We start from the raw sequence: 13,045 nt of genomic DNA on the forward strand, positions 1-13,045 counted from the left end.
TAGATCTAGGAGGGAAGCTTTAGACAAGATAATTTATGGTGAACAATAAGAAAACAAACATTAAGGGCTCTTCTCTCTATTAAGAGAGACCTAGGGCATAATTTCTGCCGTTATCTTTCTATTTTTTTGTAACCCTAGAAACTTGTACATTAGTTGTTTCATGTAAGAATATTACTAAGAGATTTAAGTTTGTATTTTTTGGGGGAAATGAGAACCTTGATAGAGAAACACTAGCATTTCGTAGAAAGTAAGGTTACAAAGAGATTAGTGAAGCATAAAAGAGAGAGGGAGAGGGACATATCTTACGGACGGATGTGGCCATGAGACCTGCTTGTAAGGGAAACGCTCATCTTGCAACTAGGTCATTTTTGCTGAAGGTATGAGAAGATTCAAAAGAAGAGGTCAGAGAAGGAGAAGAGAACAAAAAAAGGGGGAAAAGATAAAAGAAAGAAAAGCTCATCTGGACCAAAACAAAGCGATCATTTGCGCCCAAGTTTTTTGGTCAAATTCTTTTCGCAAAAAAAGTTCCCGCTAAAACTTGCCGCTCAATCCTTTTTTCTGGGCTGCAAATTCAATCAGATTTTGATCTGTCCCCATAGTCAATTTAGTAAGCAAGATCACAAATTACAGGCATTAATAAACCTTCCCTGATATTATTACATTAGGGACAAACATCACAAAATCGTCCCTAATTCGAATTCATTAGGGACAGACACAAAAAACATGTCCCTAACGAGCCTTTTTTTTGTAGTGTAGATCGGGAAAGTTAGTTACACATGATTGATGAGAGCATAATCATGATTAAAGAGAAGGAAAATAATAACATTAAAGAAAGGAAAAGAATTGGAGAAGAAAAGGTAGGAAACGAGTACTGGAGACCTGTTGACCTGCACAAGAGGAACAAAACCGTGAAGTCCAAGGGGCACCGGAGATGGTGTCGGCCAAGGACCCTCCGACGGTCAAGTCAGTAACTTAGTTCGATAAAGTAAATGAATAAACCGAAAGTAGAGTTACTAATGATAGTGGAGTCGTGGTAGTATCGGAGGTGGCGCGACTCGTAGAGTGGCCGCAGCTCGGTTCTACGGAAAGATGAGTCGGATAACTTCTGGTCTACTCAGACGGTAGAGTAGACTTCTTGTTAGGCAGAGTAGACTTCTAGTCACGGCAGAGTAGACTTCTGATGATGGTAGAGCAGACTTCTGGTGATGGTAGAGCAGACTTCTGGTGATGGCAGAGTAGGCTTCTGGTCGCGGTAGGGTAGACTAGAAAGGTAGAAGAGGAACAGAGAGCCTCCAATAAGATTCGGTGAAGTATCGTAGACACTTCTGGTCGGAACCTCCTTCTTTGACTAACTTAGATAAGATGTCACCGGAGTAGATGGATTCTAGTCGGAGCTTTAGTGGTGATTGATTGATGTGATCGGAGCAAAAAGGGTTTCCGGAACGCCAAGTTGAGAGTAAGTGAATAATTTCGAGTGAGAGTCAGATGATCCCTTCTGAGAATGAGGCCTCCTCTATTTATAGAACTTAGAGAAGGATAACCGCCAATGGACGCGGGTTAGTTAGATCCGGAATAGTGGGATCTCATTAGAGTGTCTTCGTAGCCGTTGATTTCTGGATGGGGCGTCGTAGCCCTACGATACATGTTGTCTTAGTCCGCTTGTTACCGGTAGAAAGGTCTACTACTCCCTCAAAGTAGCGCAAGACTCGGTCTTCTACCATGACCTCAATGTATAGCGAAATGTTAGGGATTGAGGTGACTTGTTCTTTAACTGCTAGCCACGTGGTGGCGTGACCCTACAAAGTCTGAGTGAGTTGATAAGTCAGACTAGGGTTGTCACGCTAGAAGAGTGGGCTAGGGCGAGCATGCCAGAATGACTGGGCCTACTAAGCGTGTTGGGCTTGCTAGTGAGGAACTCTCGACGGGCTTCCATACTAGGCTCGTTGGGTTGCTAGAGGCGCACACTCCATGTTGCATGAAGGCGGGCGCATAAGGAAGGCCCAACACGAATTCCGGCTCCTTTGAGCCCAGATGCCGTTTTTGGCCAATACATGTGTTCTTCATAATTTATATGCATGAGTAATGAAATTCCATCAGACAATGGACGAGATCAATGAGCAAACTGAGAACATTAAGCAAATTCAGGAAGCATTGTCTACCCTATTGGCTCAGCTGCCGACTTCAATACGTACCATAATCTATTTCCCGTTTCCTAAATCCCATCAAAATATTTATTCAAAGGACTCAACATTTGAATTCCAGAATGAATTGGAAGATGAGTTGGAAGGAGCAGCTTTGGAGGAACAACTTCTTCAGCCAACAACAACTGCCTCTTATGCCAAGAAAAACTCCACTGAGGAAGATGAATTGGCTTCATTACAGGCAGAGATGACACTTCAACAGGTTATTATTTTTAAGTTTTCGTACGTACGTGTCAGATTTAAGATTTTTTAAATACAATACTAGAGAATCTGATAAATATGTGATTTTTAGTTATATATTGGCAATTACTTTCGAATCGTGTCTATAAGTTGGTAAAACCTTCTAAGCTGATTGTTTGACTTGCAGGTCTTTCATGAACAAAATAGACCAAGCATTTGTAAAGATTGCCTGTTTTATAAGGTGTGATTTTTGCCCCCAATAACTAATCATGACTAGACGTTTCTGTGTGAGTTTGCTTGTTTGAAGATATGTGTGTATGTGAAGAAAAGTAACATGATCTCCTCTCTTGAAATATGTATTCTACTTGCTAGAGCTTTATTTTACGTAATTTCTGTTTCTGTTTTGATGGTCTGGTATTTAGCGTCTGACTGATGGCAATGCGGCTTATAAACAGTGTTTCACTGTTTATAGCAGTCTTATGTTGGCCACTGATTTAACATGGCCAGTTGGGAACGACTTGCACGGCAGTGCAGCAGCCCTGTAAACAGGGTGAGGAGCTACATCCCAGTCCTGCCACAACCCATTTAACCCCGGCACTTTGGCACTACACATCCCTCCATGGGCCTTGTTGTGTCGACACGACCCTTCAACCACTACTACAATCGCAAAGTTCCTTGTTGCAAAATAGAGTTCGCCTTCGTTTCTTACTCTTGCGGCTGGCATATACGTCTTTGTTTTATAGCATAATCTTTGGTTTTGGGAGAAACATAGTCTCTAAACAAGGTAGATTAATGATTAAAGTGGCGTTTGTACTTTTTCCAATCTGCCTCCTCTGCGTATGACTTGTATAAGTTTTACGAGCATAGTCTAGTCTGTTGTTTTTTCAGAGGCACAATAGTCATTTCAAGCCATTTCATGAGTAATTTAAATCTAATCTGTCAACATTGTAATTAACCCTAGAAAAAAAAATAATACAAAATATGAATGGAAGAAAGAAAGAAAGAAACAATAATTTATCTCACATATTAGAAAAGAGACCCAAATGTTGCCCAACAAAATTCAGCTCAACAGAAACAATAACTCTCTTTCTCTCCCTCTCTCTAGGTGAGAGTTTAATGAAAGATATAAGTGAGAACTAGGGCAGCCAACATTAGCACATAAGCTATTCCTTGATCAATACTCACTCCTACAAACACAAAAAAACACAACATTATTTACTTTTTAATTTCCATGAAGGTAGAATTTGTTTTTTATTCTGAATTATATATAAATCAGATCTCAAAGAGACTAAAATTGAATAATTCAAGAATAAGATTTAGTGTTTAATAAACAAACCATCACTTGAAGGAGCAATTGCTGGTTCAGGGCCCTGAGCATTAATGGCTGCTGGCAACCCAATTGCTAGAAGTAGAGCCAATAAAACCAGTATTGTAAGTGTAAATCTCACTAATTCCATTACAAAGAAAGAGAAGAAAAAGCCAAACCCTAATTTCTCTCTCTTTTGCCCTCTATAAGACAGAGGTTTCTTCTTCTCTCTGTTTCTGTTGGAACTTTGGATACCTTAACAAAAAACAACTCAGAGTTTGGGTTTAAAAGGAAATGAGACAAACAAAATCTACTAACCAGACTGGCTGACAACCATATTTTGAAGAACTAGTGGAACCCACTTTCAACCATTTGATTGTTTTTCACTTTTCAGTTTAATTTTTGAAATTTCGAAAAAAATGAGCAAAAAATTGACCGTTATATATATCCTAACGTTGAGAAGATAAAAATTTAGAAAATTCTCTCTCTTCATAATAGATAATGGAAGTTGGGCCCGTTTCCTGTTGACAAGAAATATTTTTTGTCTGTAGGCACCACAAAATTTGATAAAACAGTTCAGTTCCAAATTTGATTTTGGCCTAATATTCCACTACAAAAATACCCCCGTCTTAATTAAGAAATTCTGCCTCTTGCTAATTTCTTTTTTTCTCTCTCCATATTTTCTTCTTCTCTTTACGTACTTGATGGAATCTGACAAGATAGTTCATTTACTATTGATAATTTCTTCAAACACTCAGTTGACGAAGTGGTTCATAGTGTTGTCATAAACTCCAAACCCCTAGAGGTCCCATGATTAATCCCCAGAATAAATAGAATCTATAGTTATTAAAGGTATAAATAGTAATAATAAATTTGTCGGGCTTTAGGCTCTATGTTGTTGGGCTTTAGACCCCTTTAGTCACTGGTTTAAGTTAGACAGTTATCGTGCTTATCACATCTTGATGATGTATGAATGCCTTGTAATGATAACGTAGATCGTAGTCGATTTCTCAAAAAAAAAAAAAAAAAAACTCTTCAAACCACTAAGAGAAGATAGTTCATACGTAATCGAACTTGATAATTGATTATGTTTCAAAGTCAGGTTATTAAGATACTTACAATTAACAGTTCAAATAGAAAGTTTGCTAGAAAAACCATTTCTAAGTAGATTTAAATGAACAAGATAAAACAACTATTCAGAGATTTGAGCGATACTTAAGCGATTGAAGTATTTTACGGTGAAGATCCTTTGACGGAAGTTGTACATCATTGCGATGATTTTCGTTTATAAATTCAGTTATTGTTTTCTCTCTCTAAAGTTGTGGGTTTATGTAGGTGTTCAATAATATTACTACAAGAAGATGATGAGATTAGCTTTAATAGTTTTTCATGAATGTCGGTTGGGGTATAAAGAAATGAATATTAAGATTAGCTCGGTTATATTTTGTTTTTTTCCGTTAGATCTTATTCCAGAACCGGCTAAATGCCCGAATTTCACTCAAGTGGAACTTCTATCAAGTTTATTTGCATTTGTTGAAATGTTCGAATTAATGAAAAAAAAAATTAATGAATGTTTTGGGGCTATAACACAAGCTGAAATTGCAAACCACTCCAATGAGTTTGGAAGCAAAAGAAAGACACTGAAACTATCTGCACATCATTGGAATCCTTCACAAACAATGTGAAATCCCTCGCAAACAATTTCAAACCCTTTGCAAGCAGTTTAACATCACTTTTGCAAACAGTTTGCAAGCCTTTGCAAATAGTTTTCAATCTTTTGCAAACAGTTTGCAAGACTTTGCAAGCAGCTAGGAATCCTTTGCAAGCAGTTTGGAATCCTCTGCAGAGAGTTTTCAACCCTTTGCAAGTAGTTTTTATCACTTTCGCAAACAGTTTCGAAGCCTTTTGAAGCACTTTGCAAGCCTTTCGAAGCACTTCGCAAGTAGCTTGCACGCCTTTGCAAGCAATTTGAATCACTTTTGTAAATAGTTTTCACTATTTTGCAAGCAACTTGCAAGCCTTTGAAAGCAATTTTAATCACTTTGCAAACGGCTTTAATTTTTTGTAAACATTTTTCGATCTCTTACAAACAGTTCATAAGAAGCTTACAAGCCTTGGCAGACAATTTGGAAGCCTTTGCAGACAGTTTGCCAGACTTTCAAACTTTTTCATAATCTTGAAGTAGAATAGTAACTTAAACGATGTTCAAAAGAATATCTTGTGGAAATTTGGGAAACAATCAGACCAATTATAGAAAATAAAAGTCTCTGAAGAATCAACCTCAGAAAATCAAGAAACTTAAGTAAATTTAAAATTTGTTTTTCCAATTTATAGAGAGAGAATTATGTTTCAATTTTGATCGACGAATGAAATAAATTAGGTTTTGGTTCTGAAGTCTACTTCACCACATCAAATAATTTACAAGAATACCCTAAGGAGACGAAGACTAGAAAACATTAATGAATCCTTTTTAAGAACATAATAAGTATGGATCGTCCAGAAGAACCGTTCCTACCTCAGCTAAAATTTGTTATGTTCTTGCTTAGTCTAATGTTGAGGCATTTGACCAGTAGCAATATATTTCACTATATTGATAAACCAAGGTAATTGGGAGACAGTTAAAAGTTGTTCATCATGAAAACTTTCTCTTATAGGTAATGTATCATCAGGCGACTCAAGAATAAGCCTAAACAAGTGGTCTGCTACGACATTTTCAAAACCCTTTTTGTCCTGAATTTTGACATGTGAAATGGAGAACTCGAATAATATAGAGGAAGAAAAATCAGCAAAGAGAGGATATAATAAAACAAGATTGCGGCTTTAGGGCACAAAGAGAAGTCTCCGGAGCCAATAAAGAAAGTTCTCCCTTTCACGGTCGTGAAAGCATGGTCTCATCTAAGTCGGTGGATCTTCACTCCAACAGGTTTGCGCTTACTTGGGCAATCTAAGGTTCCATCTCTAAATTCGGACTTTCAGTTCAATTCTTTAACTGCAAAACAACTTACTGACTTGAGCGTCGAAGAGGTTTTCAATTTTTTTTCAAATTCTGCCTCTGAAAAATAGAAAAGTATGTGAAAGTTTGGTTTGACAGATCTTTACATCGAGATTGATAACCTAAAGCCATTTTTAGACATCATTAGATTGGTGCTAGAAGAAGCAGACTCCAACAAATCAACTCTAGAAAACTCAATTCCTTACGGAGTCCACCATACATTTGAAACTTCTTCGAACCTGTTATGTTAACGTAAGAAGAGTTGGCAACAGAGTAGCCTGCTTAAAAGAAGAAAAGAAACAAAACATCAAGAGCGTGCAGCTTATGCAGTCCACTCCTCAGAAAGTTCGAGAAGAGCTTGACATCCTAAAGAAACCCAAAATTGAAAGATAAAAGGAATCGCTCATGTCCTTAGCCAAATATCTTCTGGCCACCCCAGTAAATACTTCTTCGTCTCTTGTCAATGACGAGAGGAGCGCAGAGATTATGAGCAAGTTACTGCAAAAGCAATGCGAAGAACAAAAGAAAGTATGCAGCCAAAGCAAAGGAGCGTGAGAGGCATCAAAAGAAACATGAGGAAGCCACCTTCGTGGATGAGAAGGAAGCGGTGGAAATTGTCCCGAACCCTGCTTATCGTCCCGCCACCTATCAATTTCGAAGTAATTGATGCCAAAAGACCAAATGACTTCATATGTCCAACCCTGGAAAACTATGACAAATTAGGAGATCCGGATGTCTTCATTCATGACTACGTTTCCCTTTTGAGTGTGGAACTACCAATAAATTGGTTTGTGTTGGGTCTTCCCCATCATTCTGAAAGGCGCATCTTGATCGCGGTCAGCAACATTCCTGTCCGGACTACATAAAATCATCGAAGATCTCACTTCTGTTTTCTGCACTGCTTTCCAAAGCACTAAGATGCTCACAAAAGCTTGGAGGACTTGGTCTATGTTGTTCAAGGCAAGAGAGAATCACTAAAGAGCTTCTTGCATAAATTCCACCATAAGATGGTGAAAATGCTTCGACACAACAAAGAGCTCATATGAATTGCTCCGAAAAGAGGCTTGAGGCTAGATAACGTGCTTCAAGAGATCGCCAGAGAGGAACATGTGACCCTTGGTGGATTCATCAGAAGGGTTCATAAAATCATAACGACCGAGGAGAGGTTCCAAAATGTGAAAGAGATAAATAAACCCTAGGTGGAGAAAAGTCACCCAAGAGGAGATAAAGAGAGGAGGATCGGCGCCTCACCAAAAATGATATTAACAAAAGGATCAGATCAGAGTAAAACGAGTATACCCCTTTGACAAAGAAGAGGGGGAATTCTTAAGGTGATGTTAAATAAAAATAAAGCACAGATGCCAAAGTCAAATCCAGAAAAGAATGTAGCTGGCCTAAAGATATGAATGTCTGGTGCGGCTTCCACAAGCAATATGGCCATAAGACCGAGGAATGCATGCACCTTTTAATCCTCATAGAAACCATGGTGAGGAATGGATATCTCGTCATGTTCATAATAGAGGGAAGTAGAGTTAGATCAACTGAATACCAAGCAAAGGGTACTTCTAACAAAGGAGTTAGACTCTGTACTGAGAACCAATTCACCTCAGCGAAACGTAACTCAGTGGAAGGGAATGTCCCATTAATAAAGGGAAAATGGTGACGACCCCATACTAGCCTTTGATGGAAAAACCATTCTCACCATAGTAGGAAGGCCAGCTGCAAGGGGGTGCACAAACAATGTGCTCAAAAAGTACATGCAACAGGGAAGAGGGACGCACACCCTCTATAAAAAGCCCAAGACCGAAACACCACCTATCATCTTCACGGACCCGCATGAAGACTGGGGAGAGGGGTGTTCCCCCTCAAAAAATACATGCAACTATAGCAAACTAGTATATCAATCGAGTAATGATTGATACCGGTAGCTCAGGAGACATAAAAACCAAGGTTTGTTTCTGACAACTAGACATCGACGAAAGATTTCTAAAACCTCACACCGCTCATTTGATGGGATACGGTAACAACCAAGTTATAGTAAAAGGATGATCCTCTTACTCACAATTATTGACAAGAAAAAAGTTAGACAGGAAGTTACGGCCAAATTCATATCGTGTTAGACCTCCCACTGGCTTACAGTTTATTGCTTGGGAGACGCTTTATCCAAACTTTAAGGTTCATCATCTCCATCCCTCATCTAAAACTGAAGTTCTCCGTCCTGCAAATCATCTAATTGAGATGGTAGAAAGCAACCAAAGACATGCAGAGAATGCTCTGTGGTTTCAGTCAGAGAATGTTTGGTGATAACGATAGAACAAATAAAAAACTTAAGTATTTCATACCCTACGAGAAACGCAAAGAAAAGAGTCGCAGCAATCCCAACAAACAAAGAAGCTCTATTAGAGAGTAAATCACAACTAAAGGAATAAGATTCTTATTCGCTTTCAAATCCATTACAAAAGAAGTTATAAAAGTGTGACTGACATGATTGACAACATTTGAGCCCTTCTCCGGAAGTTGAAGTCGGAAAGGCAGTATGAGAATCACATTAGGCTTTGATCTGACACGAAAGTATTGCATGGGAAGATTCAACCTCCAAATCTTCGGAAAAAGAAGGATTCACAATCTTACGCCCTCATCTCCTACCTATTGTCGAAGGAACAAAATAAACCTTTGAGGGAGATATACCCAAAGAAAGAGCAAACCCACTCGAAGAAAACGAAGACATACTACTATAATTTTGACATAACCCCGAGAAATATCTTCCAAACCCTCAACTGTTTTCTGACAAGGAGTGGGAAGAATAAGAGCATTTGGGGAATTTATCTCTCGTTCCGTGGACGTTGACGAAAAATAAGAGGCAGCTCCCAGGTTAGCACCGCTTCCTTAATTGGACATATGTTTTAGCAATGCTTCATTGAATGGAAAAATGGATCAGCTTCGACGCTATTTAGCAAAAAAATCATTGCAAACTTTAAGTGGTCGGAAATAATCGAAGAAATGGATAACTTAGGGAAGAGGAGACTACTCTTGGAAGAATTGCAAAGATCAAGCGAGCTATAAATGAACTATGAGGTTTCGGGAAGTGGTGAAATATGCACGGTACCCTGTAAACCGCGCCGTATATCGGATTCGGTTAGAATTGAAATAAATGTTGATAGTACAGATCCAAAAGGAATATTGAAGACTTTTTAATCAGTAACCAGAAAGCACGTTAAAAAAATGCATGATCTAGAAAATAATCGGTTGAGATAAGCAGTGAACTGTTAAAGCCCTAAAAACAAGCGCTGGAAAACATATTCCTTACACAAAAACAACTCCACCTTGTTTAGCCTAAAACCCCTGCCTCAAATACGTTTTCAGAACTAGAATTTTAATTATGATAAACTGATCATTCGTTTAAGTGAAAAATGATACAATAAAGTTTTTCCACTCCTCCGTCTCTCTTTTTTCGACTAAGGAGTGGCGGGTCTCGGGATGATATTGGTCAAAAGTTGACTATGGCAATAAGTCAAAGTAAGACCGAAGAACCAATAGGTCAACTCGTGGGTAAGTCATCATGGAGGTGAATCCGAAAGAACTTTTTCACGTAAGACCGAAAATGGGAGATCGAAATGAATTTTTAGTTGCCTTACCCCTGCACTGGCTCTAATGACCATCGTGTCTGCCCTTGTCATAGGCTTTGCTTTAGATCCTAGAGCAGTGAAGGAGGTCTTTGGAAATTGGGATGATATCGAAAAGTTATGGAATATGGGAGGGTGGATGCGTGCCTAAAACTAGCCTTCATCTGATCTAGGGTTCGATGGGCAGATAATATCTTCAAAATTTAAAAATAACTTGGGAGACAAGAGCCCACTGGGAAGAATCTTTCCCCACAAAATTTACAGGATCGATAATACGATCTACCATATACGGAATACACGCATGCAAGGAAACTTATCATTTTTACGACCTCAAAAGCATGATCTCCTCTAAGCCGATCGATCTTCACCGCATCATCTCAGGCGCTCGTCAACAGTCGGCTAACAAAATCCATATAAAGAAACAGGTTCGTCCTACCATGGGAAATCGAAGGTTCAATATCTAAACGTAGACTTTTAGTTAAATTATTTAGGGGTCATTTCCCAAATGAGCCCCTACATTATGACCAGCTTCCCGCGTAGCTCCTTACTTTATCGAAAATATCCAGATGGCCCCCTTTCCGCCGTTAACACCAAATGCCCGTGAAACTCTTTTTCCCTCTCCCAAAACTACCTTCTGTGTTGTCAACCTCTCTTTCCTCCATCTCATCACCTCTCTGCCACGTCATCCCTCTCGCCACCTCATCATCTTCTCTGATAATGTCACCACCAGCAATAACCTTCAATAACCCTGGTTTGGATTTTCCCCAAACCCTAGTGGAGAGAGAAAGAGAAAAAAAAAAGAAATCAAATTTTTTTAAGTATGAAGGTCGTCGGCCGGTTGCCGTAAATTTTGGCCGCCGACGACCTTATCAAAGAAAATATTGATGAGGTGGCGAGATGGGTGACAACGCGGAAGGGTAGTTTTGAGAAAGGGAAAAAGAATTTCATGGACATTTGACGTTAACGGCGGAAAGGGGGCCATCTGGGTATTTTCAATAAAGTATGGGGTTACTCGGGAAGCTGGTCATAAAGTATGGGGCTACGCGGGAAGCTGGTCATAATGTAGGGGTTACGCGGGAAGTTGGTCATAAAGTAGGGGGCTACGCGGGAAGCTAGTCATAAAGTAGGGGGGCCATTTGGAAAATAATCCATTATTTAACTGCAAAACCACCTTACTGACTTGAGCTTCATAGAGGTTTCCGTGTTTTTTTTGCAGGTTTTTTCCCCAACGAACAGATAAGCAATTGAAGGTAGTTCGACAGATCATCACATCCTCAATGATAACCTAAAGTCATTTTTAAACATCATCAATTATTATTAAAAAATAAATATTATTATTGTTATATTTTTCAATCAAAATAGACATTTGTAGATTATTATCTTGTCATATATTCTTAGACTTGCATGGACATTAGGATATCTTGGGCATTCATAAAAAGTGGTGACCATGTACTACTATAGTATAATTATTATTAATATCTTTATCATATAAAATGTTATACTTTTACTGATATTTATTTTGATTTAGCGGACATCAGGATATTTGTGGATAATTGGTGGATCTTTAATATTATACTACTATTATTATCTTTAACACATGTAATAACATATTTTTACTTATCATTCCTATATCTGTGAACTTTCATGGACATCTGATTACTCGTTGACATTGATGGACAGGTTGATTTTCTATTACAATCATATTATTATTAATGTATCTTATGAAATAGTAATATTTTTATTGAAACTTCAAATTAAAATATATTCTTAGACATTTGGATATTTGTCGACATTGATGGATAATTGGTAGATATTTATTATTATATTATTGTGATATTATATTATCATAAAATTTTAAAATTATAACATTATTATAATATTATAGTAATACAATAATATTATAATAATAATTTGTTATTATACTATTGTTATAGTATTATTATTATTAATCTTGTTATACTAATAATGAGTTTCTAATTCTTATTATTAATTACTTTTATTATCTTCTTTTTCACAATGTCTACAAGTGTCTTCCATATTTTGAACGACATTATCTCTCCAAAAGCTCTCGAAGTTTATACTAACATCTTCATCAATGTCTATAAAAACAAAATTACCTTGGAACATTTGTGATTTTGTGTACCAAGAAAATAAAAGAAATACTTAGAAATACTTGAAATATCTCACACAAATAACACAGACGTTGAAATATATTTTAAACATTCCCAACCGATGACAGATATTGATGGACATAGTTTTGTCGGCCAATTTCCTCGATAGCTACCCCTTAACATTCGGGCCCGTAATAACAAAACTCCTCATTGGGGTGGTAATAGGAAAGAGGCCAAAACTTAAAAATCAATTAAAAAAATTATTCACGTTATAATATATTTTTATCCCTCCCTAAACAAAGACGAGACCACTAAATCCCGGGCACATTTCCAACCTAGATCAACGTGAAAACATTTTTGAAAATATCTGAACAAATTTTAGTTTGCTCTCAATAATTTTGTAAATTTCTGAACAAATTCGTTTTTTCTCAAAAATTATTTTGCAAAAAATGTTTTACATTTTGTCCTTTACATTTGACAAACACATTGACTGGTACTACCATTTTGGATAAAGCATTTTTCAATTTGTCTTGTGAAGAAAGAAATAGTTTCCGCATTTTTCATTTTGCTTTCAACAAAGCTTTTAGACTATTGAAGGTTTTATTTGTCTTATGCAAAAAATTAAAATGTTA

The 13,045-nt window shown here is 37.5% G+C and overlaps 1 long non-coding RNA gene across 1 annotated transcript; it reads right to left on the reverse strand.

Moving 5' to 3' along the window:
• Positions 1–3,380: 3,380 nt before the first annotated feature.
• LOC147543787 (uncharacterized) lies at positions 3,381–4,072 on the reverse strand. The gene is made up of 2 exons (XR_015223427.1): positions 3,718–4,072; positions 3,381–3,568 (listed from the first exon to the last, which is right to left on the reverse strand). It is a non-coding gene; the product is annotated as an uncharacterized LOC147543787 (long non-coding RNA).
• Between the last annotated feature and the right edge of the window lie 8,973 nt (positions 4,073–13,045).

This window comes from Eschscholzia californica, unplaced genomic scaffold, assembly GCF_041429995.1.
Source record: "Eschscholzia californica isolate CP2 unplaced genomic scaffold, dmEscCali1.0.p SCAF_4, whole genome shotgun sequence".
Taxonomy (NCBI): Eukaryota; Viridiplantae; Streptophyta; class Magnoliopsida; order Ranunculales; family Papaveraceae; genus Eschscholzia; species Eschscholzia californica.